General features: G+C 43.9%; 1 long non-coding RNA gene across 1 annotated transcript in view; it reads right to left on the bottom strand.

Moving 5' to 3' along the window:
• Nucleotides 1–24,617: 24,617 nt before the first annotated feature.
• Nucleotides 24,618–25,336, bottom strand: part of LOC143828811 (uncharacterized) — a 37,406-nt gene continuing 36,687 nt past the window's right edge. The window contains exon 3 of the long non-coding RNA XR_013227895.1: nt 24,618–24,774. This is a non-coding gene — a long non-coding RNA (uncharacterized LOC143828811). The remainder of the gene's footprint in view (nt 24,775–25,336) is intronic.

Raw genomic sequence — 25,336 nt, 5'->3', positions numbered from 1 at the left:
AAAATGAGAGGAGAGGAGCTGGCCAAGGTTTGATTGGCTGGGGCCCCTCCCCTTCCAACCCCCTCCAGGCCCATAATTGGCCATTTTGGGAGGAGGTAAGTTGACTTGCCTGCCTAAATAAGGAAGGAAGCCTAAAATACCAAGGAACTGGAAATGCAAGCATAGTATAGGAGGGCTCCCCCCAGCCACCATTTTGAAAACCATTCAGGGGTTCTCATAGTACCATTTGGTACCACAGCACTGCAGTTGGAAATGCCTGATCTGATCTTTCTTCCATCCAGTCTGCATCAGCATATCCCAATAGCGGGGGTTATTAGTTGCTGGCAGTCTCAGTTTAAAGTGTTCAGTATGCTTTTAAATACCTTGTCACCCTTTTAACTGCAGTCCAATCCTTAGCAGTGGGTGTGCTAACCCTTCTGGATAACATACTTACAGCTGTTGCAATTTCAGGTCTTGTTGTCATCGCTAAGTGTAGAATCTTGCCTGTGGTAAGCTCTGGAGTTATTGCTGTCTGGCAGTGGTTAATCAGATACCTTTTCTTAGCAGAAGCTCGATTCCATTGCTGTGGGCATTGGATTAACACCAGATCCAGGTTTTCCAATAATTCCAGTTACTTCTGCTTTTGACAAAGAAAATAACTTCCCTCTGGTTCCCATTCAATCTGAATTTCCAATTAGGAGTTAGCATTGCCTAGGTGTTTGATTTCTACTTCCTGGTTTAATTGGGATATAATCTCAGCACAGTCATTTTGATTTTATTGATAATCAGATCATCAATATAGGTTCAAGTAAATGTCCAGCTTGCATATTTATGTCAACTGTAAAGACAGGGATCAGGTTTACCTTGTCTGAAGCTCTGATTGCATAGCATCTTGGTCAGTTTCTCTAACCACATTTTTGCAGTTTGTTCAAGACCACAAAGCCCCTTTGGAAGTTTAGATTTTGTATTATCTGTGACCCCTGGTGGCTTTCTCATGTTTCATTCTTCCTCTAGTTCACCATGTAACAAGGCAGTCTTGATGTCTAAGTGTTCAATTTGCATGTTTCTGGAAGCTGTGATGCTCAGGATCATCTTAATTGAGGCATATTTTACAATGGGTGCAAAAGTTTGGTCATAATCTGATCCATACATTTGAAAGAATCCTATTGCCACTCGTCTGGTTTTGTATCTCTCATCATCATCTTTTGTATCCTGCTTAGACCCAATGGCATTCTTATCCTTGGGCACTTGAATGAGATTCCATGTTTTGTACTTAAAGGTAAAGGTATCCCCTGTGCAAGCACCGAGTCATGTCTGACCCTTGGGGTGACGCCCTCCAGCGTTTTCATGGCAGACTCAATATGGGGTGGTTTGCCAGTGCCTTTCCCAGTCATGACCGTTTACCCCCCAGCAAGCTGGGTACTCATTTTACCGACCTCGGAAGGATGGAAGGCTGAGTCAACCTTGAGCCGGCTGCTGGGATTGAACTCCCAGCCTCATGGGCAAAGCTTTCAGATGGCTGCCTTACCGCTCTGCGCCACAAGAGGCTCTGTTTTGTACTTATGCAGCATCAAATTGGTTAATATAGGTGGGGGTCCACAAGATTTCATCCCTTCTTCTGCCATTATCCCTTGAGCTTAGGTGCAGCTCTCTGCCACAACCATGCCATCACGAAATGGGGCCCAGTGTGACTCCCAAGAGACAACTGCTGGTGCAACTGGGTCTGATGATGCTCCCAGAGTTCACTACCAGCATGGACAGACCCAACGCAGCTCCAGGACTCCGTCAACAGCAGTGCTGGGCCAGTAGCAGCTCCTGGAGTCTGTCTGTGGCAGCCATCAAGCCTGGCACAGTTCCTGGCTCTACTGACACCGCCGGGCCAGGAATGGCTCCTGAACTCTGCCACAGGACAGAAGGTAGGAGCATTGTCTGTGCATGTGCAGACAATGCTCTTCATCCCACTCAATTTAATTTTTTATGTTTTCACATTTTTCTGCCCCCCAAGTTTGTAAATGTATCTGTTTTGTATTAGTGTGACGCCAACCTGCAAATTAACCCACACTTGACTATTAGATATAAGATTATGTGTCCTGTGAGCAAACTCACTCTCCTTTACTTTAACGTTACCTGGATGGGAAAGAGAATTTTATAATCAAATTCACATTTTGTAATTATAACTTGAAAAGAAACATATTTTGATGAGTGAATGCAAAGCTAATATATTTGCACATGATATTAAATTAGTCCCATATGCAAAGATCAGTTCAGCTGCTTTGACTCTACACTATACATTGGAATCAAATTTCTACTTTTGTTTTAACACCATATTGTTAGTGAACATCCCAGTCTGCAGGATAAAGGATTCACTATATGTTAGAATTGATGGTTCTTTTTGGCAGAAGGACCCAGTGAATGTGCTATGCTGTCCCTTGAGATTCTGAGGGAGAATGCCAGAAATAAGCCATCTGTTGATGTTTAAGAGAGGAAAGAGTTTAGCAAATGCAAAGGATCATCTTGTGAGCAGATTTCTGCATCATTTGAAAAATGCTGGTGCATTGGCCTATTATGCATGGATGTTTCCCCTTGCTTTCACCATGCATGTCTGTCAGGTTTTCTTTGTCATTCTGCATTGATTTCCCTCCCTTCAGTGCTCAGTTCACTTTCTGGTCTCTGTTTCCCAAGGTTTTTTGAGAGTGCTTTTGTGCTGTTTTCACCTTTGTTTTATTTCTAAGTCATAGGTAATTCAAAAACATACAGATTTCCTTGAATTCCCTTCCTGCCCGTTTGTTGCCCCTTGTTTGTTTTGTTGCCCTTGATTATATCAGTGCTTGGATCTTGTGACCCTTTCCTATATGCCCAGGGAAGTGTTGATTACTACTTTGAGATCGGGAGATGAATTTCCTCCAGGCCAGATTGTCCAGGGATTCTGTTTTTTTTTTTTTGGGGGGGGGGCATAATCTGGGCATGAAATTGGGGTCACTGGGGTGGGTAGGTAGTTATGAATTTCCTGCATTCTAAAGGGGGTAGGACTAGATGACCCTTAGAGGTACCTTCCAACTCTATGAAGGTCACACTCTGCCCACACTGAGCTTGTTCAGCTTATTCTGCACCTTCTGTTCTCCTCTTTCCTTCATTGGTGTATAAGCTCCATTTCTCCCTCATTTTTAATCTTTATTTTTTTTTTTACAAGTGACATGAGACTAGCGATATGAGACTATTGCAAGTCTTGGACTGCTGAATTTTTTTTTTTAATGGGGAGAAGTTTAAAAGGCACCGCACAAGGTTTAGTTCACTACTGGTACTGACCTGAAAGGCAAACAACAGTGCAAAGAAGGATTTCAGTATTGCTTGAAAACAAAATAAGGGGGGGGGGGGGGAAATCATCAGCACTGAATGAGATTAATATGAGATGTAAACAGAGAGAAAGACTTGGATAAGAAGCCTAAAGCTTTGAAAACATTTTCCCTTTAATGGTTTAGTGAACAAAGTTTTTTTCCAGGGTTTTTTTTGGCAGTCTCTGAAAGCCTAACATTAAAATGGCTGCTGAGTCATATGAACCTTATGTGAACTGTGAAAAAAATTGCTTGGGATCAATTCATTTAGAGCAGGCTTCCTCAACTTTTTTTTGAGAAACTCCTGAAACATTCTTCAGGCTTTGAAAACCCCCCAAAGTGGTGTAATTTTGTTGAATATGGTTAGAAAGCATAGATGGTTACACACTGACCCGGGACCACTCCCCTCCCCCTCCAGGCCCATCACTGGACATTTTGGGAGGGAGGATGGGTCAATAATTAACTCCCACCCATTCAGAGCTCTCAAGAAGCCCCAGGATTTCAAGAAGCCCTAGTTGAAAAAGCCTGATTTAGAGTAGTATTGAGTCCAGATCATGGGAGTGAATGGTACCGCTTTACTCTGCTCTGGGTCGGCCTCACTTGGAGTGCTGTGTTCAGTTTTGGGCATCACAGTTGAAGAGAGATGTAGACAAACTAGAACGTGTCCAGAGGAGGGCAACAAAGATGATAAGGAGTTTGGAGACCAAGATATATGAGGAAAGGTTGGGGGAGCTTGGTCTGTTTAGCTTGGAGAGGAAATGACTGAGAAGGGAACTGATAACCATCTTCAAGTATTTAAAAGGCTGCCATATAGAGGATGGAGCAGGGTTTTTCTCTCTTGCCCTGGAAGGATGGACCAGATCCAGTGAGATGAAATTAATTCAAAAGAAATTCAATCTAAACATCCAGAAGAAGTTCCTGACAGTTAGAGCGGTTTCTCAGTGGAACAGTCTTCCTCGGGAGGTGGTGGGTTCTCCATCTATGGAGATTTTTAAACATAGGCTGCAGAGCCATCTGACAGAGAGGCTGATTCTGTGAAGGCTCAAGGGGGTAGCAGGTTACAGTGGGTGAGCGATAGGGTTGTGAGCGTGCAGGGGGCTGGACTAGATGACCCATGATATCCCTTCCAACTCTGTGATTCTATGATTGTATGAGGAAGAGTGGAATCCACACAGGACAGGCTTTTAAAAACTGGCAAGATCATGACAAGTGTACAGGATCAAAGCAGAGAATCACAAAAAGAAAACCACACAAATTTGCAAGGAGGGGCAGGAAATGAGTATACTATGCAGTTGTACAGCATTAGCTAAAATACTCCACCCATAAAAATTGCAGCCCTTTGCAAACCATGTTGGAGTTTCAGTCAACTTCACGCATGCACACACACACATGCATATTGCCAATGACCACTACTTGCAAATCCAGTGTGAGTGGGTTCTACTGTGCATTCTGTACACCCAACATGTTTCCCCTTATTGGATTTTGTGACTCCCATTTTTCATAGTGGCTGATAATACAGAAGAGAATCCTCTATTGCAGTATGGAAAACAGGGCTTCAGAGCAGCTTGTCAGTTTCAAAAAGGTCTTAACAATTTCAGCATCAGTTTTTTACCCTCTTTGTCTGTGTTCCTTTCTGTTCCCGTTCATTCAACAAATGAACACTAAAATGCATGCACAAAAATGGAACCACAAGGATTTAAATGGAAGGTGCCTACAAGATGCTACTGCACAGTCCTGATAGGGCAACTGCATATTTTAAAAATAAAAACTTTGGACAGCATCTCCCATGTGGCACAGATGATGTTCCAATTTTGTTGTTCTTGTTGTTAGGTGTGAAGTTGTGTATGACCCATTGTGACCCCATGGACAATGATTCTCCAGGCCTTCCTGTCCTCTAACATTCCCCGGAGTCATTTAAATTTGCACCTACTGCTTCAGGGACTCCATCCAGCCATCTCATTCTCTGTCGTCCCCTTCTTCTTTTGCCCTCAATTGCTCCCAGCATTAGGCTCTTCTCCAGGGAGTCCTTCCTTCTCATGAGGTGACCAAAGTATTTGAGTTTCATCTTCAGGATCTGGCCTTCTAAGGAGCAGTCAGGGCTGATCTCCTCTAGGACTGACCAGTTTGTTCGCCTTGCAGTCCAAGGGACTCTCAAGAGTCTTCTCCAGCTCCAGAGTTCAAAAGCCTCAATTCTTTGACGCTCGGCCTTCCTTATGGTCCAACTTTCACAGCCATACATTGCAACTGGGAATACTATAGCCTTGACTAGACGCACTTTTGTTGGCAGGGTGATGTCTCTGGTTTTTAGGATGCTGTCTAGATTTGCCATAGCTTTCCTCCCCAGGAGCAAGCGTCTTTTAATTTCTTTGCTGCAGTCTCCATCTGCAGTGATCTTGGAGCCTAGGAAAATAAAATCTGTCACTATCTCCATTTCTTCCCCATCTATTTGCCAGGAATTGAGAGGGCCGGATGCCATGATCTTTGTTTTCTTGATGTTGAGTTTCAAGCCAACTTTTGCACTCTCCTCCTTCACCCGCATCAGTAGGCTCTTTAGTTCCTCTTCACTTTCTGCCATTAGAGTGGTATCATCTGCATATCTGAGGTTGTTGATATTTCTCCCTGCAATCTTGATCCCAATTTGTGACTCCTCTAATCCCGCCTTTTTCATGATGTGCTCCGCATACAAGTTAAATAGGTAAGGTGACAGTATACAGCCTTGCTGAACTCCTTTCTCAATTTTGAACCAGTGATTCCATGTTCAGTTCTCACTGTTGCTTCTTGACCTGCATATAAATCTCAAGAGACAAATAAGATGCTCTGGTATTCCCATCTCTTTAAAAACACAATAAAAGGCTTTAGCATAGTCAATGAAGCAGAAGTAGATGTTCTTCTGGAACTCCCTAGCTTTCTCCATGATCCAGCGTATGTTGACAATTTGATCTCTAGTTCCTCTGCCTCTTCGAAATCCCGCCTGTACTTCTGGAAGTTCTCGGTCCATATATTGCTGGAGCCTAGCTTGTAGCATTTTGAGCATAACTTTGCTAGCATGAGAAATGAGTGCAATGGTGCGGTAGTTTGAACATTCTTTGGCATTGCCCTTCTTTGGGATTGGAATGTAAACTGACCTTTTCCAATCCTGTGGTCATTGTTGAGTTTTCCAAATTTGCTGGCATATTGTGTGTAGCACTCTTACTGCATCGTCTTTTAAGATTTTGAATAGTTCAACTGGAATGCTGTCACCACCACTAGCTTTATTGTTGCTCAGACTTCCTAAGGCCCATTTGACTTCACATTCCAGGATGTCTGGCTCCAGGTTAGTAACTACCCCATTGTGGTTATCAGTGGTGTTAAGCCCACTCTTGTATAGTTCTTCTGTATAATTTTGCCACCTTTTTAAAATCTCTTCTGCTTTTGTGAGGTCCCTACCATATGGGACCCTTATCATACCCATCTTTGCATGAAACGTTCTCTTCATATCTCCAATTTTCTTGAAAAGATCTCTGGTCCTCCCCATTCTATTGTTTTCTTCTATTTGTTTGCACTGTTCATTTAAGAAGGCATTCGTATCTCTTCTAGTTTTTCTCTGGATTTCTGCATTCAATTGGGTGTATCTTTTTCTTTCTCCTTTGCCTTTCACTTCTCTCCTTAGCTATTTGTAAAGCTTCCTCAGATAGCCATTTTGATTTCTTGCATTCCTTTTTCCTTGGGATGGTTTTAGTTGCTACTGTTCCAATTTAGATAAGTGTATTTTGTTTTACTTGTTGCTCCAGAATAAATACACAGGAGGAAAAAGAATGGTGCATAAATCAGGCAAATAATCTGAAAAGCTTAAAGGCTTACTGCTCTGAAAATCTGTTGTGAGATGTGAGTACATAATGGGCCTTTGTCTCCTATTCCATCCTCTGATGCTGTGGTGCTAGATAAGGCAGAGGCTAGAAAGTCCTTGGACTGTGATGACATTTGACCAATTGTCTTCCTGGTGCTCAAAGTGAACTTGTGTAGAGCATCTGCTGCTTATCCCCCTTCTCTTTGAACTGGCTGCTGGATGGCAACATTGTCAGTGTGTTGTTAAATAACCTGAACTGAGTTTCAAATGTTCCATCCAAATTTGGTTTGGGAAAGTAAAATTGCCAATGCAGAAGGTTACTGAGCACTAAGCAACATCCTTTCCCTGAAGCCAAGAGATAGATGTGTGTGCAGCAAATACAGGATCTTCTCCCTTCTTGGCTGCTTAAGAGACCCTATGTGTCCCTGGATCTATCCCAGGTCTTTTAGAAGAGCATGAAGCATGGTAAATCAAAAGCCACCACATGCCCTTGAGTAACAGAGCCAGAGGAAAACCTGAGCCAGATTTGAGGAGGATTAGGGAGCATGGAAGGAAGAGCACTGGCTTTTGTTTGTCCTTGTATTTTTCATCAGCCCTGAATGCTCTGCAGTTTTAGCATGGCTGTTGGACAGTATTAATAAAGTCAGAATAAAGCACTTCCATCAATATGTATAATGGCCAGTAAATATGCACTGAAATCAATATCTCCCATCAGGTGTTTTATGGGGATATATTTACACCAAGTAAAGCATCTGTTTGGAAATGTATATGCCTAGTGAGATTGTATAACTAATTATGTAGCTAAAAGAGTAACCCAAGAGATTGCTTAGTCTTCTCCTTGAAGTCCCACTTCTCTATGATCAAGTGTCAGAGTGTTTCTGCATATGTGTTTTGAAGTGATGCAGTCTTTGGGGCAGAGGTTGTGATCATATGATTTATACAAAACTGTATTTTGACTCACAGAAAGCCACATCATGCCTTAGACTGGTAAAGCTAAGAAAAAGGCCACGGAGGGGCCCACAGGCACAATGGGCTGCCACAGCTGCCATACATTCTGACTTGCTGAAAAAAACCTATTATTTCCAATATGATGAACTTTGCCAAGGTAAACAAAGTCAACCACAATAAGTTCAATAAAGTGACAGTCTCAGATGGACCCTCATGCACTTGTTGAGAGATGCGGACCAGTATTTAATACTGTGTGGTGGATTGAATGTTCAGGACTTGAGCTGTGGAACAAGAGAAGGCAAATTGGCCTCTGCCTTGGCTCTAGCCCATTGGAACACTCTCCTGGGTGAGATCAGGGACCTGCAGGTCTTAAAAGAGTTCTGCAAGGCCTGCATGACAGAGCTGTTCCATCAGGCCTATGACTGCGACACACAGAACATTATCAGCTGCTGGCCTCCCTGCACAGACAACAACATCTGCATGCTACCTAGTTATAATACCATAGCACTTTGCCCCCCCACCCCCCAATTGGAGAAAAGGTAGTGAGCTCCTAGGTTTTAACATCAACTGGTGTTTAATGGTTTAATGTTTTAACTTTGGTTTTATAGTCATATGTTGTGAGCCTTTGGGAAGGGCAGCATTAAAAAACCTGAAAATAAATAAAGTCTTCCACAATAGCACTATGTATGGATATTGTGACTGATTACTGCCAAGAACTAATCACATAGTCTATTGAGGGGGAAACAAGTGATTGATCACATTCTAAAACTTGGAACCCAAAAAATTCAGCCCATGTGGATTTCAAAAATATATATTTTTAAGTTGTGCCCAAAGCTATAGCCATAGTTCAGTCTACTGAAGAACATAAGAGCCTTTCTGGATCAGACCCAAGACTATTACTTTCCAATAGCAGCTGAGCAGATACCTCTGGAAACCTAGCAGTAGGTATGGGAGGTGATGGCATCTCCCCTGTTGTTTGTCCCCAACATATGGTTTGCAGAAGTATATCTTGTATGTGGAGGCTCTGTTTAGCCATAGTGGCTACTATCCACTGAAAGTCCCATCCCCATTATCTAATACTTTTTAAAGCTTTGTTCTGGCACCACTTACATTTCTCCTCCTTAGCGTTTCCACACCGACTGCAGTGATCGAGTGCAAGTTGATCAAAATCTGACTTTTTAAAGAAGACAGCATGCTGTATTTTGCACAGACCAATATTCTTTCTCCTGAGCAAACACTGACAGAAGGTCCCCCAACCCCCCCCCCATTTTCCAGAACTACAGGTGATTGTTGGTCACCAAGTGAATAAAATGTTATCAATAATTCACTCTTAAAGCTGATCACTCACTCATAAACAACTCAGATTGTATCGCCACCATTTATTATCTTGGCAGAACTTTTAGTATAAGTTATTACTTTATGTGGAGATTGCCTATATGGCATTTAAATTTAGGCTTTGCAGTCTGAATTATTTACAGAGCTCATGGCCGAATGTCTGCATCTATCCTATCCCGTTCAATCTTCCTCTGTTTGTCTCCTTACATATGAGATAAATCGTTGGTACATTTATTGTATTTAAACGTGATATTAACTCACATCAAATCTGATCAAGATAGAGCGGCTGGGGCCCATGTATATGGAAACCTCCATGCATGTCAATCAAAACTGTTTGAGGGAAGGCAGTTATATTGGCATTCAGCCCCAAATGCTACGGAGTGCCATGTTCAGAGGCAGCAAGCCTCTGGATACCAGTGCCAGGAATCAATATCTGGGGAAGGCCTCGGCCTCTACTATTAGGCCTCCAGAGGAACTGATTGTCCACTGTGCAAGACAGGATGCTGGACTAGACAGACCACTGTTCTGATCCAGCGGGTCTGTCCATATGTTTTCATGAGCTTGTGGAACCCACAATATGTCACAGCTGAACCCTGTGAACACCTCAATAACTAGGCTGGGTATGATAGTGTCAGTCCATTGGTCTGTGACCATCTTTCGTGTACTGGAATATGCCCTATCCCTCTCCTTCTCAATGTGCTCCAGAACATACGGCAAGTTCCAGATTTCCAGTAGGGATGTCCTAGTTTGCAACAGTTCATGTAATTGTGCACTACCACATCCCATTCCATACTTGGGACATAATATTAGTTCACCCACTCTAAAGCGGTTACTATATCATCACTCACTTCAAGAGCCTTGTCTGATGATAATCACTGCTTTTATTTTAAATGAAAATCTCCTTCTCCCACGTAGAAATCCTTTGTTACACACGACTGCTGTAATTTATTAACATTAGGGTCATTAAAATATGACACCGAAGGCACAAAGTTCTTTCATGGAAAAATGATTATTGTTTCCTATGAGTATATTTGAGATAGAACACTGAAATGTGGAGGGTTTGGCTGGTAGAAGGCCATTTTTCGGCGAGAAGAAATATGCGACTCCTTATTTGGCTTATAACAGGCCACAGCTTTATTACAAAAACTCTTCCCACTGGAAGGGTTGGAACAGCATAGGCATGAGCCTGACCTGAACAGTCTGCCAACAGCAACCCAGAATCCACACCCCATCAGAGTACGTCAAATTCCCCACTGGGAATACATAACTCCTTTGGATTCCCCTAGATAGGAGATGACACAGCCGGGGGGCCAAAAGGCATGAAACTCCTTGGTTACTCCCAGGGCCATGCGGTCACGAAGAACTATAAAAGGCCTACCCCACTGAGTAGGCCCCAGTTCATTCCCTCTACCTCTTTAAGGAGGCACCATACACATTGGGGAGGCCAATTACACAACGGCTCTCCTAAACAGGCTCATTCCTATGTGCTTACCTACTGTGACAACAAACAGCCATAATACAACTTGAAAATAGGGAGGGAGGGCCACTTGTCTGCAAGGCCGTGAAGAGGAGGAGCAGGCAGGCAGGCACTTGCACCCTGCCCCTCACAGCCGGAGTGCTCTTCTCCCACCCAGCCTTTCACCCACCAAACGGTGGCTCAGGTGAGTCCTGCCGCCCATTCTAAACAGTAGCCATATTGGTGGGTGTAATGCTTGAATGTGTCTTAAAGATCTGGTGTATGTTGTTCCTTAGGAAAACTGCTCTTTATCTGTCTCTCTTAATAAAACAGTAAGAAGGGTTGGGGTGGGCTGAGTTCGGGATCAAAATTCCTGGATTGGCCCTTTGGCCCCAGACTGACAAGCAGAGGGGCCAATTGGAAGGCACGAAGCACCTCCCATTTGGGCCCTCACCAGGACCAGAGTTCCAGGGCAATATGGAGACATGGCTGCCAGTCTGCTCCTGACCACCAAAGGGAGAGGAGGTCAGTAGGGCTGCCAAGGGGAATGAGAACAGAGGCTTGGACAGGCTGCGCCAGCCCTTTTCGCCCCAAGGCTGTCTTAACTGCCATGTCCAACTGTAAATTGCCTCAGAACCCTGACAGAGCTGGCAGGAGGCTGCAGAGTGCTCCCCCTCCCCCCTTCAGGCCTGTTGCGAAGGAGCCTTTAACAGCCCCTGTCTGAGGGAAGGAGGCCTTTCCAAGAGCAACGCAGTGGAGCCTGAGGGCCTTCCTTTTGAGGATGGGTGACTTTCCCCTTCTGCCAAATAGTTGGCTGACAGGGAGGCCACAGAAAAGCCCCTTCTCACTTAAAATACTGCTCTGCCCGGAGGTTAGACACAGCCAAGTCTTTCTTCTTTGCAACTCTCTGCAGATTTGAGGCCTACTGCACAGCGTTATTCTGCAGACAAAACTGGATGCTGTTGCAGAGTTTCTTTTGACTCCTGTTTCATCTGCACAACAACCCTGTGCAGTAGGCCTCAAGTTTTTCAATTCAACAACAACCTGTGTGGGAGGCCTTAAATGTTTCTTCTCTGCCACACCCCTGTCCAAAGTAGCCCTTTCTGCCTGGGGAACTGATCTTTATACTCTGCAGGTGAGCTGTAATTCCAGGAGCTTTCCAGGCCCCTCCTGGAGGTTGGCTACCCCTTGGTTGGAAATATTCCTGGAGGTTTGGAGGTGGGACTTCAAAATCATACAATGCCTCAGAGTCCAGCCTACAAATGAGCCATTTTTGCCTGCAGTTGGTAGGGAGTGGTGCAGGAGTGTCCCTCTTGGGCTATGGCCAGCCCTTACCAGCAACTGTTTGTATTCTGGGGCGCAGACAGGCAGACCAGCATCAGTCCTATGAGTCTGGAAAGTGCAGGAAGATCTAAATAAATATTTACAACGTGAAACTGTAAATAGTGAACAAGTAAATGGCTGGAGATACATGGGAACTAAAATAACTTTTTCAACCTTGGCATGGCAAATAAAAAAAAACAGTATAAAAATTTTATTACGGTCAAGATTGCTGTGCACAGTCTTCCTCTTAGGGTTGCCTGCTTCCATGTGAGGCTCTCTACCCCACCTCCCCCATGGGAAGTCTGCTATGGGGAGAGGAATCGAAAACAATTAGAAAATGCTTTGAGACACCTGAGGCCTGCTGGGTCACCGCGGCCCATTCCCAGTTCTCTCAGACCTCTCACAGCCCCACATCCCTCACAGATTGACTAGTGTGGGGAGACAAAGGGAAAAGATGTTTGTAAACCGTTTTGAGACTCCTTTGAGTACTAAACAACAGGGTACAAAAATCTGTTCTTCTAAGGAGCAATCATGAAAGAAGCATGTGGGCACATAACATTTTATCAACAGTGAAAAAATGGAGACAGAAGGAACAGGGTGGACATTTGTGTACTGTGTACTGTGTACTACCCCATGTGTATTAGAGCAGAGGGGCATTTCGGTGTCTGTGACCTAATTCACACAAGAAGGGAAATGATGCAGAACTGGGAGGAATTGGTTGCCTTGTAATCTTCCCTTCACATATCTGAAGACATGGCTCTGGAAACCTCATCTGTAACCACTATACCACAATTCCCAAAGGACAGTCTTCTCCAACACTCAACGAACATTTCAAACCACAGGTTCTTCACACCCATATCTCCACTCCCATGCCCTCATTTTCTACCACGCCACCACAACATTCCACAAAACACACACATTCAACCCCATGCCCTTAAAGACTGGACAACTCCTCCCCTTCCTCTTCCCACTGTCAAGCTTTAGTGCCCATTGTATTTTTGGATACAACGGGCTTTGCCCCTAGTAAATAAAATAAATTTGTTAGTCCTTAAGGATGTCAATTCTTTCTTAGAAACATAGAATCATAGAGTTGGAAGGGGCCATACAGGCCATCTAGTCCAACCCCCTGCTCAATGCAGGATCAGCCCAAAACATCCTAAATCCTTTACCATCAGCCTAGTTTGAGAGCCAGTTTGGTGTAGTGGTTAGGAGTGCAGACTTCTAATCTGGCATGCCAGGTTCGATTCTGCACTCCCCCACATGCCACCAGCTGGGTGACCTTGGACTTGCCATGGCACTAATAAAACTGTTCTGATTGAGCAGTGATATCAGGGCTCTCTCAGCCTCACTCAGCCCACAGGGCGTCTGTTGTGGGGAGAGGAAAGGGAAGGCGACTGTAAGTCGGTTTGAGCCTCCTTTGGGTAGGGAAAAGTGGCATATAAGAACCAACTCTTCTTCTTCTAGTCTTCAAATAAAATAAAGTGGCCATCCTTCAACTGGTCTCTTAACCCTATATCTTTCAAGCTGAGAGGAACAAGGACATTCTAAGCTAGGGAGAAGGGGACTTGACTAACTCCTTCTTGTCTCTGAAATGCCAAAGCTTTGATTCTTTAGAAAATATGATATAGTTGTATTATTGCAAGGAATATGAAGAGATGGTTCATCTGTGTCCATCCTAGTACTATAATTCTACTGGAACAATTGTCTTGGCAAGTATTTATGTGTGATCTATTTAATACAAAAGAGAGAAGGTGGTATGTACAGCATGATCCCATCAGATCTCAGAACATAAACTAGATCAGTAGGTGACTGATCAGTAAACTGGATCAGAAGGAAGAGTCTGCAGAGGAAGCTACCAGAAAACTGCCTCTAACTTCTCACCTACCTTGAAACGGTACCTATTGCTCGGGCTGTCATAAGCTGGTTTCAGCGTGTACATTTATTGCTTTATTTGGGTATTTATGAAGAAGAGTAGTAGGTTTTTATACTCCAGTTTTCTCTACTATAAAGAGTCTCAAAGTGCCTTGCCTTCCTCTCCCACAATAGACACTTTGTGAGTTAGGTGGGGCTGAGAGAGTTCTGTGAGAACTGTGACAGGACCAAGGTTACCCAGAAGATGTCATATGGAGGACTGTGGAATCAAATTGAGTTATCCAGATTAGATTCCATGGCTCTTAATCACTATGCCACTATCCCAGTTTGCTCCCCAGTGAGGTTACAAAGGACCATTCCGCATGACTTCAATGTTGCAAAAGGCTTCCAAATTGTAAACGCTACTAATTTGCAGTTATGCACGACGTCGCCACACTCCTGAAACCAATCCGCAAAAAGCGATTTGTTGTAGCGCTTAAAGGGAAATCCAAAAAAGTGGATTCACCCTCTGAAAAGCGCTACACTCTTGCAAACAATCTGCAACAGTAGCGAAAAAGACCTGTGCGTTCCCATTGTTGTGGTTCCAGCCAAGTCCCTCCCCCTGGCTCTCCTCCGAACTTCCAGCGAAGCGATCGCCATTTTTTTTTTCTCAGAGCGAGCAGAAAGCAACGAACCGGCGAGCCTTTATTCACCCAGCAAGGCTTCTCCAGCTACAGTCCCTCCACAGAGCTGCTTTAAAGCTCCCCTCAAGTCATCAAGCACAACACAGCCCCGTTTGCAAGTTCCCTTTATTTTCGGCCGAAAATCGCGCCTGTGCACGGGGGGAGGATTTTTTTCACTCGGGGGAGCGTGGCAACGATGACTCGCCAGCTTGCACGCCAGCTAGATGGGTCTCAACATTAGGAGGAATCAAGGCATATTCGTTGCAACGTGTGTTTTTCTTTTTTTTCTTTTTTTCTTTTTTAAACCCTGTTCTTAAAGGGAAAGGGGCTTTTCGGGAGCATGATAACAGCCGCCCACTGGCTGTTCATTTGATTGACGGCCAGGGGCGGGACAAAGCACAGAAAAAATCCCCTCCTGGATGGTGATTTCTGCGAGACTGGAAACCTGTGGGAAACGATTGAAACACTACTGGATTCCACTACAAAGGCAGGTATGCAAAACACCGAATTGCACTATTAAAAATAGCATTTCCGCTTTCAGAAACCAATTGGCAACATTGGTCCTTGTGCAGAATGGGCCATAGTATCTGTTAATACCATTCTTCCCTTTATTGTCACAATAATAACAAACTTGTGATCTGGGTTTTGCAGAAAGAAATGGGCTACTCCAATGTTCCTCTGTGCACAGAACGGGGATTCAAACCTGGGCTTCTCAGATTTTAACCTAGGGTTCCCAGGTTCTCACTTTGATGGAGAAAGTCCTGCTGAAAGCGCCCTTCCCCAGACAACTGCTTGAACAATAAGTTGTTGTTTCTATCAAGTCACTATTGACTTATGGTGACCCCCATGGGGTTTTCAAGTCATGAGTTAGCAAAAGTGAGGGAAAAGTGGCAGCCATAGAGGTTAGGAGGGGGAAAGCACAGAGTGTTGCTGGTGCCATCTAACCATCTAGTGTGTCCTGGCTGTGTGGAGTTCTAGAAGAGAGAGGTGGCTTCATTTGCATCAGTGTTCTATTGTCAATTCAGAGTGTGCCAGCTGAGTCTCAGTGCAACTCCTGCAGTGTGTGGCCACTGGCCCATGTGAGGTTCCACTGCTGCTCTGAGGTGTCTAGTTCTTCCTGCCTTGCTGCATATAGCTGCCATGAGGCTAATCACTCCCTCTTACGTCACTGTGGGGTACTGGTGGCTCTGCCACCCACTGCCTTCCTTGCTGCCTGCAGCTGTCAGGCACCTAGGTGTCTTTAAGCCCAGCCCTCAGAGTGCTGCTGGTACCATCACCAAGGCTGCCCACTCCATTTCACCTTGCTGCATGTAGCTTCTCTCCCCCTTGAAAACAGTGAGGTTTGGAGTTTGGAAGACAAATGGATAGAAGCAGCAGGCATTTTGCAGCTCATTCCAGTTGGACTCAGATCACTTGGAAAATGGTGTGCGCCTTTTGAACAGAAGAAGTTGGCTTTTCAACACCTCTTGTTTGTATTACATTAGCTTCATTACCTGAAGCTAGATATTAAGACATTGATAAATAGAAGCCCTAGCCAGAGCAAGTCTGGAGATAGTGGTGGTACTGTGTTTGGTTTGGAGATCTGAGGGTCAGAAATGCAGGGAGTAGAGATTCAAAAGCATTACAAGCCTATGCACATTGCTGACTACAATCCACGGAAGCACAAGGAACAACAATTTGCTCATGTCCCAGTGGTCACTGTCTTTGAAAATGTGGATGCCATCATGTGGTGCAGTGTCAAGACAGAATGAACTACTTTGAAAAGGATGCGGTTAAAGTTTCCAATTATGTTAATAATTAGACCGCAGGACTAGAAATATCAAAGGCTGCTGAGAATTGGTGGTAATGATAATTGAGGCTGAGGAAAGACTTTTAGGTGAATTATGTAGTGTTATTTTCTTTAAAAGTTGGAAAGTGAATGACAGAAGTCCCCAACATATGGGGTCCCTGTTTGTGCCCTGTGGAATAGGTGACTCACCAAGCCAGGTCCCAGCTCGCAGGCTTCTAGACTAAGGTGACCAGATTGTCCCACTTTTGGAGGGACATCTGGGGGTACCTGGCAAATTATACTTATGTTGAAAGTAAAAAATATATATTAGAATTATAGTATCAGAGAATCATAGAGTTGGAAGGGGCCATACAGGCCATCTAGTCCAACCACCTGCTCAACGCAGGATCAGCCCAAAGCATCCTAAAGCATCCAAGAAAAGTGTGTATCCAACCTTTGCTTGAAGACTGCCAGAGAGGGGGAGCTCACCACCTCCTTAGGCAGCCTATTCCACTGCTAAACTACTCTGACTGTGAAACATTTTTTTTCCTGATATCTAGCCTATATCGTTGTACTTGAAGTTTAAACCCTCTCCTCTGTAGCCAACGGAAACAGCATCCTGCCCTCCTCCAAGTGACAACCTTTCAAACACTTAAAGAGGGCTATCATGTCCCCTCTCAACCTCCTTTTCTCCAGGCTGAACATTCCCAAGTCCCTCAACCTATCTTCATAGGGCTTGGTCCCTTGGCCCCAGATCATCCTCGTCGCTCTCCTCTGTACCCTTTCAATTTTATCTACGTCCTTCTTGAAGTGAGGCCTCCAGAACTGCACACAGTACTCCAGGTGTGGTCTGACCAGTGCCATATACCAGTGGTCCCCAACCTTTTTATCACTGGGAATCGGTCAATGCTAGATAATTTTACTGAGGCCCGGGGGGGGGGTAGTCCTTTGCCGAGGGATGTTGCTACCACCGCCTGAGCCCCTGCTCCACTTGTTTCATGCTGTTGCCCCTGACTTTCCGCTGCCCACTGGGGGGCACTGCCAGCAGAAGCTGTGCAGTGCCATGCCGAGGGGGAGCCCCAGCCATGGCAGCCGCTGGAGAGCACCAAAGGTGAGCTGGTGGCAGAGTGGCAGGGCAGCCCCCGAGGCAGCAGCCAGGTAGGATGAGGAGGAGCCACGGCCCAGTACCAACTGATCCACAGACCGGTACCAGTCCCTGGACCGGGGGTTGGGGACCACTGCCATATACAATGGGACTATGACATCTTGTGATTACAAGATGTCATATCTTGTGATTACAAGATGTCATTACAATACTATTCTTGCATTCTATGTGTTCTATGACACTTTTTGTTGCTCCATATAGACCAAATTTTTAACCAAGAACCCTCCCAGTCAATGGTGTTCCACTTTACCGATGTTAAATCTGGTCACCTTATTCTAGACTCTTCCCCAGTGGGTCAGTCAGGGCTTCCCAAATTGCTCTAGGGGTTAGGGCCAGCCAGATGAACCTTAAGTGGTCTGTTTCCAGTGTGGTCTGTTGGCTCTGCCTAAATTCAGTCCTCCCTGGTGCCCAGTCTGTATTCCACATTGCCAATTTGCTTTATGTTCATCACAACTTGCTAAGGGTCTGAAGAAGAGTGCTTGCACTCGAAAGCTCACGCCTTGAATAAATCTTTGTTGGCCTTAAAGGTCCTACTGCACTCTGATTTTATTGTGCTAAAGAGTTTGTCATTGACCCAGAATCCTTCTGGGGAAGATTGGGCCTGCATGTCCATCATCTGGGTGCCCCTAAATGCCTAGGGGGCACAGATTAAGGAGGCATGTCCAGGTCTGAGGCTGCTGGTCTCTCCTTGCCCCCAGATGACTTGTGTCTGACTATTCCCATACTACTACCATATCAGGGCTTTTTTCCTCAGCAGAAAGGCAGAAGGATCGATTGTCTATTGGGCAGCAGGCAGGTTGTTTGCTTCCTTTGATTCACTGCCCTCTGCTGAGCCAAACTTTGGCAGCTGTGGCCTACTTTACTCACACTTGGTGTCTCAGTTATCTTCCCAGCCCACAGCCACCCATTCGCCACTAGGTCAGCCAAGTAGAATCAGGTTACTCCTCTCAGTTGACCTCCCTCTCACCAACACACATTCCTCCTCTTTCTGTGTGCTGCAGTTACAGATGGATAAAACCTTGAGATGAATTTGAATCCCTCAACCACCAGCATTATGAGCGAAAGAGAAACTTTGCAGAACCCAAAATTGCAGAACCCAAAACCCATGTCATACTTTTTATTAAGATCAACTAAAAGTTCTCTGGAGTCCTTTGTTAAGTTGGGTATCAAATGTGGGTGGGTGTTCCAAACACATCTCACACTCACTCTCTCTCTGTTCCTCTGAGTTACAGGTCTTGAATAGTACCAATAGTACCAATCAATCCTAATTAGGAATAAGAGGAAGAATTCAAGCTGTTTCAGCCTTCCTGGAAGAAGAATGGAAAATGGAAGAGTTCAATAGAAAATACATACACCAGTCACTAGCTAAATCTTTCACACACACTTTTGAACACACAGTTCCCTGGTTGAGGTGGGAGCTTATATGAACACATGTTAAACTGTTTTACACTGAATCAGATCCCTGGTCCATCAAAGTCTATAACGTAAGCTGAGTGTGTGTGACTGGCCCAAGGCCATCCATCAAGCTTTCATGGCAAAGTAGGAATTGAAACCTGTCTCCCAGATGTTAGTCCACTCTAATCATTACCCCAACCCTTCTTACAATGAAAATAGGGACCCAATGCAAAAGAACTGAAGACATCCAGGTTTTGAATCCTTTTATTCTTTTCTGATGTGGCATAGACCAGAGTAGTAAGGTACAGGCTGCAGATCACAACTTGATCTGGTAAGATGTTTCCCCTAGATCATCTGGCCATGAATGAGATGTCGCAAGTCACATTGAGTGGGGTGATTGAACAGGGAGGGAGGGAAGTCCTTGGCCGGCTGGTCAGAGCCAGGAAACCACAGACAGCCTAGAGTATTTATGATTTGGTGTTCTGGAAGGCAATTGCTCGTAGTGCCAAATGACATATCACAGTTAAAAAGTGCTTTAAAATTTCATATCTGAGTCATTCAATATTTGTATCAAATGCTATCTGGACTTGAACTGTTACTGTTTAACTTATTACTTGGCTTTAAAACTTTTATATATTGGCATACCAGTCTGAAACTGATCTCCTGATCTGTCACCTTGGGGAAAAAATGAAACATGACAAGTTCTCCAAATTTTTCTGCAGTGAAGAGAGAGATATATATATATATATATATATATATATATATATATATATATATATATATATATATATATATATATATATATATATATATATATATATATATATATATATATATATATATATATATATATATATATATATATATATATATATATATATATATATATATATATATATATATATATATATATATATATATATATATATATATATATATATATATATAGTTCGTTGATTTAGGAGACTAAAAGGTTGAAAACTGAGTACATTTGGAATATTGTGAGACTCCCACCAATAATGGTGAGGCACAGCAGTCTTCTGGACATGTAGGATTTTGGTCAGAGAGAGAGAGAAGGCAAGTTGTTTTCCTACTAGAAATTGTTTCATATCAATTTTAATGACGGTTAGATGTAAAAGGCCACATTCCAGGCTGAGTTCATTTTTACCTCAGTTTCCCATGGGGGCAAGTCCACTTGGGATCATTAAAAACTGTAGTCTTCAGGAGCTCAGAAGGTCATGTGAATCAAATTTAAAGACTGCTGCCTTGCTTATTTGTTATGGCTGACAATAAATGTGGGTCCAGTTGAATCAAGTCTTTCACCCCTGAGCAGTTTCCATTACCCTTATTGCTCCCCATTTCATGTAAGGCTGCTTCTAGAGCTTCTCATCTTAGCCCATTCTGCACTGACATGACTTTTTTTCTCTTTGGCTTGTGGTTAAAAAGTTGGGGCTAGAAGTAGGGAGAGTTTAAGAAACATAAAAGTGTTCTACTCTCCCAAATTCTCCACTGCTTGGCCAGTCCAATACCCCAATTCATATGTTATATAAGCAATGTAATTGCAAATGAAAAATGTATTTGATATGGATAGGCCTGCCAGCTTCCATACGGATCCTGAGGGTCTTTGGGTGACAAAGATCTTTTCCCCTGGCTCCACTTATACCCCACTGAGATCCTATCCATCCCCTGGTGCCACTCCCAAAATCTTCCATTTTTTCCCCAATCCTATATATGGAAGTGCTCTTCGTCATATATACAAAGCACCATCATATCCATAGGCTAGATTTTGAGCCTTGGTGGTGCCTTCCTATGCAAGCCCATCGTCTCCATCGGGATCAGTGGCACCTGTATAGAAAGGAATCCTATAATCTAAGCAAACTGTTATTGGCAACACAACTATTCCCCTGATGGACGTATGCGTTAGGCCTGCAACGCCTTTCTTAGACCTCCTCAGACCCCGTTCTGTTCTCATTGTTTTGTCTTTCCCTCATCAATTGTCTAAATGAGGTATAGCAATTGCTTTCTTTGTCTTTAAAGCTTTGCAGTTTACAATAGTCATTATTGAGGGAAACTGTTATAACACAGCAGCACAATTACATTTTTCTCATGAGTTGCAAGACTAGCAAAAAGCAGCAGTTATTTTAAGGTAGCTTTTTTCATTATATAGTGGCTGCTTATAAGAACTCATGAGTGGGGAAATTGTTTTTGCTACCATCAGTGACATTTCTGATGCAGAAACAATTTTGAATTTTCTAATTTATCTCCCTAATTGTGTAAGAATGGCAGCCCCAATAAGAATATATGTGCTACTATTATACTTTTAATAGTTATGGGGATAATGTTTGCTAAACACTGAGAAACAAGAATAGCATCCTGGAAAATTAGTGGTTTATAAACTCCTGGGGATTTTTAAAAAAATAGCAACCCCTCCTCCCCCCCCCCCCCCCGCTTATCTAATAAGATAGAGATTGGTTTTATATTTTCTACAGGTGTAGCTCTCCATATTCAAACATGGATTATCAATATTTGCACATGTGATAAGATTTCTTTTCTTTTTGTTTCCCCCTTGACTTGGACATTTCCCTCCAAGTGAACAAAAAATATGTTTACCCGTTCTCTGCCTTCTTCTGCCATGCTTCCTGCCATGACATTTCCCCTCCTGAAATAGCCTCCACTCTGTATTCATGTAGCCATTCCTCTTTGTATCACCTTCAGTGGTTCAACCCTAGCATCCAACTCTTCCATTTTCTTTCTTCCAGACCTCTGCCTTGGATCTCTGTCCAACCCTTCACATCTCCCTCTTCTTTATATAAGTTTGTAAGCCCTCTGGGCACTGCTTTGGTGTTTCATACAGCTGCTAGCATGCTGCTAGTATCTTAAATACATGTGGAGATGCTGTATTGATGCTAGTATGAAACTCTAGTGCTTGTGTTTTGTTTTGTTTTGTTTTTTAATTTAAAATCTTAGGCTGTTTTCCACTAGAATTGTGCACCTAGTTTTAGGAACTGGGTCTGATCAATTGTTTGTTGTTTGTTTTTCTCAGCAGCACCGAACACAGAGACCTCAAGGCAGGAGATAGGGCAGAAAGCCATTTTAGGTGAAGAGATTGGCCTGTGCACACAAATGCATATTGAGCACCTTGCTATGGACTGGGCAAGCACAATTTGGATTTCTATCTTTTTTGCTTGGGGGAAGCAACCAATTTTAGCCCTTTCTTTCCTTTCTCCGCGAATTCAAAATGTGGCGACATTTTATAGCTCTATTTGAGATTTGCACAGCATAGCAATACCATAAATCTCTCATGGTATTCACTCCCTTCCAGCCAGGCAGGGGAGCTTTCTCTGCATTTTCAACCTACTGCAGTGAGAGAGAGGGAGAGGGGGAGGGAGCCCATTCATGAAGAGGGACAGTCGGATGAATAGCACTGAATTCTTCTCTTGAAAAGCCTTGCAGACTTTTCTCTTTCTCTTCCCCAGCAAATAATTAAATGGAACTCCTTCCTGTTGCTTGTTAATCTCTGCTCCCTGCCTCCAAGATGTTGAAACCAACTCATTTTAGCCAGGCAAAAACAGGAAATACTGGTGATGATGGCAGCAGCCAACTTTCAGATGACAGGGGCGTAGAGGCAGGTAGATGTCACTGCTGCGATTCCCCCCCCTTCCTCTTTCAGACTGTAATTGCTGCTACATGATACATCACACATTCTCCTTCTGCAGCACACCTCTCTGAGCTGCCTGGTTACTGACTGACTAGCTGGCTGGCTGGCTGGCTCTAAAACCCCGTATCGTCAAGATGTGCAATTTTCAACATGACATTTTGGATCTATTAGTAGAGCGCCTCTCCTGCTAGTCTCAGTGTTGGCTGGGATGAAGATCCATTAAGGAAAAGCCCATAGTCCAGACTGCAAAGTTTTCTTTTAAGCTCTCTGCTGTGCTTTTATCTTCTCTTGCGCTTCCTCGGGTCTCTTCCGCCTCCCCCCTTCCCTCTTCTGTTCTTTGTGCTACAACAGTGGCCCTGAATGCTGATGAGGCAGCTCTGCAGTGAAACCTCAGGCAAGCCATAACTTCTCATACCAGCCTGACTCTTTCCCTGCAGTCGGACGGTGTAACAGGAGTGCGGGGGCTGGCTCGACTCCCATGCATGAGGCAGAGCTGAAGTGGGGAGGTGATAAGACATGGTTAGGATAATGCACGGCTAGCCAGGCTGACACTACAGAACACTAAAAGCACCACACAATGTATTTATTACATGCCATAGCAGAAGCCTTAAAAGCGCGGGTAAAGATGGGTGCTCCTCTACGTCTTCGGCCATCCATTTTGCAGCTGTAGTGAATTGCCTCCTACAAACCATTCTCCCCCCCACTCCCGCCCCCTCAGTGGAGAATCACTGTAGCTCAGTAGTTGGTGAATTAGATCCACCTCTGCTGTGCATTCATTTTGCAGTCTCTGGAAAAGGCCTGTACGTAACGAATGCCTGGCTTGCCTAATCATACCCCCCCCCCCTTAATTCTTCCACATCAGCGTAGTTTTACCTCTTCACATTTGTGATGGTACTCATTTGTACCAGCACCTTTTTCAAGGCTCCCCTAAGTTGGGGGGGGGGGAGAGATTAGTTGAAATTGGTGCAGTTTTCTCTATGAGTACTGGGACCTTTTTGGCATTAAAAATGGAAACATAAATACCACTAAGTCATGGCTTAGTGGTAGAGCCTCTGCCTTGCTTGCAGAAGGTCAATCCCAAACATCTCCAGGTAGAAGTATCAGGTACACAATGATATGAAAACCTTTACGTGTGGTTGCCAGCCTCCAGGTGGTACCTGCAGATTTCCAGGTGAATATCATCTCCCCTGGAGAACATGGACTCCACTGGCATTATGCCCTGCTGAGGCCCTCCCTTCCCAGGCTTACCATCAAAATCTCCAGGTATTTCCTAACCGAGAGCTGAGAACCCTACCTGGGACTCTGGAGAGCTGCTGCTAGTCTGAATAGACAGTATTGATCTCGTATACCAGCATTCTGATTAAGTAGAAAGTGGCTTTTTGTGTTTATATATGATTTTGCGGCCATCGTGGTGCTTGTGTGTACCATTTTATGTGGGGGGGGGCGTTAGATTTTTATGTAAACCACCACGAGCCGACTGGGTCCGAGAGTGGCGGCTAACAAATATGGGTATAAAAAAAATCCATCTTCAATAGTAAACCAGAAATCAAGTTGGAAGTTACAACCAGCTGTCACAATCAAGTCATGATATGATGCAGTTGGCTAGCAACACTGGCAAGAGCAGAAAGAGATCCCTGCGCCTGGAACACCTGCAATGTGTCATGCAATCTTCAAGCATTGCACAACTAACACACAAATAAGCAAAGTGTAGCAGAGGGTCAGGGCTCAGCCTAGCTTAGCTGCACACCACCCTCAATGGCACATTGCCCTGTCTGTAGCCTTAGAGCTTACAGCAACCCAAACTGTAGTAGCCAGCAGTAAGAGAAATTCTTTACCCAGTTTCTTTATTCAGTTTCTCCCTGAAATCCAACAATCCATTTCTTCTTCTTTTAGGCATTTGTAGTCAGCTTCTATTCAATTTTATTTTGAGCAAAGAATAATTCAAAGAGATGAGAGGCAGGAAGGGAGGTTATGCAGAATTTATCTCTGTAGAAGCTCAGAGGCCGGCAATGCCCCAAGCCTTCCCATCCTCTTGACAGGGCTCCACATTGTGTTCTGTAACATGAAATAAATGCAAGGGCTGAAGTTACAAAAGGGAATTTGGGGTTTTCTGTATGAGAAATTAGAAGAAGAAGAGCTGTTTTTTTAAACCCTGCTTTTCAAAGGTAGTGTTTATAAGCGGCTTCTTCTTTGTAAGAAGCTTACAAACTCCTTTGTCGTCTTCTTCCCACAACAGATACCCTGTGAGATTAGGTGGGGCTGAAACAGCTCTAAGAGAACTGCTGTATGAAAGCATCCCTAAGAGAACTGTGACTAGCCCAACTGATTGCATATGGAGGATTGGGGAATCAAACTCGGTGCTCCAGATTACAGTTTGCCACTCTTAACCACCATACCACACTTGCTGTCCTACAAACTGGAATGAAGGAGAAATTCCTCTTTTAAAATAAAAAAGAGTGAATGAATGGAATTAATGCTATAACAAAAAAATGGAGAAAGGAATTCCTTCCCTTATACCTACACTAGTCATAGCCAGCTCTTGTCAATGGAATTGCTACAGAGCACCATTCTGCACAGTAAGGTGGCATGCATAGTAAGGATAGGCCAGCATAGAGCA

This window comes from Paroedura picta, chromosome 2 (assembly GCF_049243985.1).
Source record: "Paroedura picta isolate Pp20150507F chromosome 2, Ppicta_v3.0, whole genome shotgun sequence".
NCBI lineage: Eukaryota > Metazoa > Chordata > Lepidosauria > Squamata > Gekkonidae > Paroedura > Paroedura picta.
Note: the sequence above shows the minus strand (reverse complement) of the source record. Positions and strands in the feature narration are given on the sequence as shown.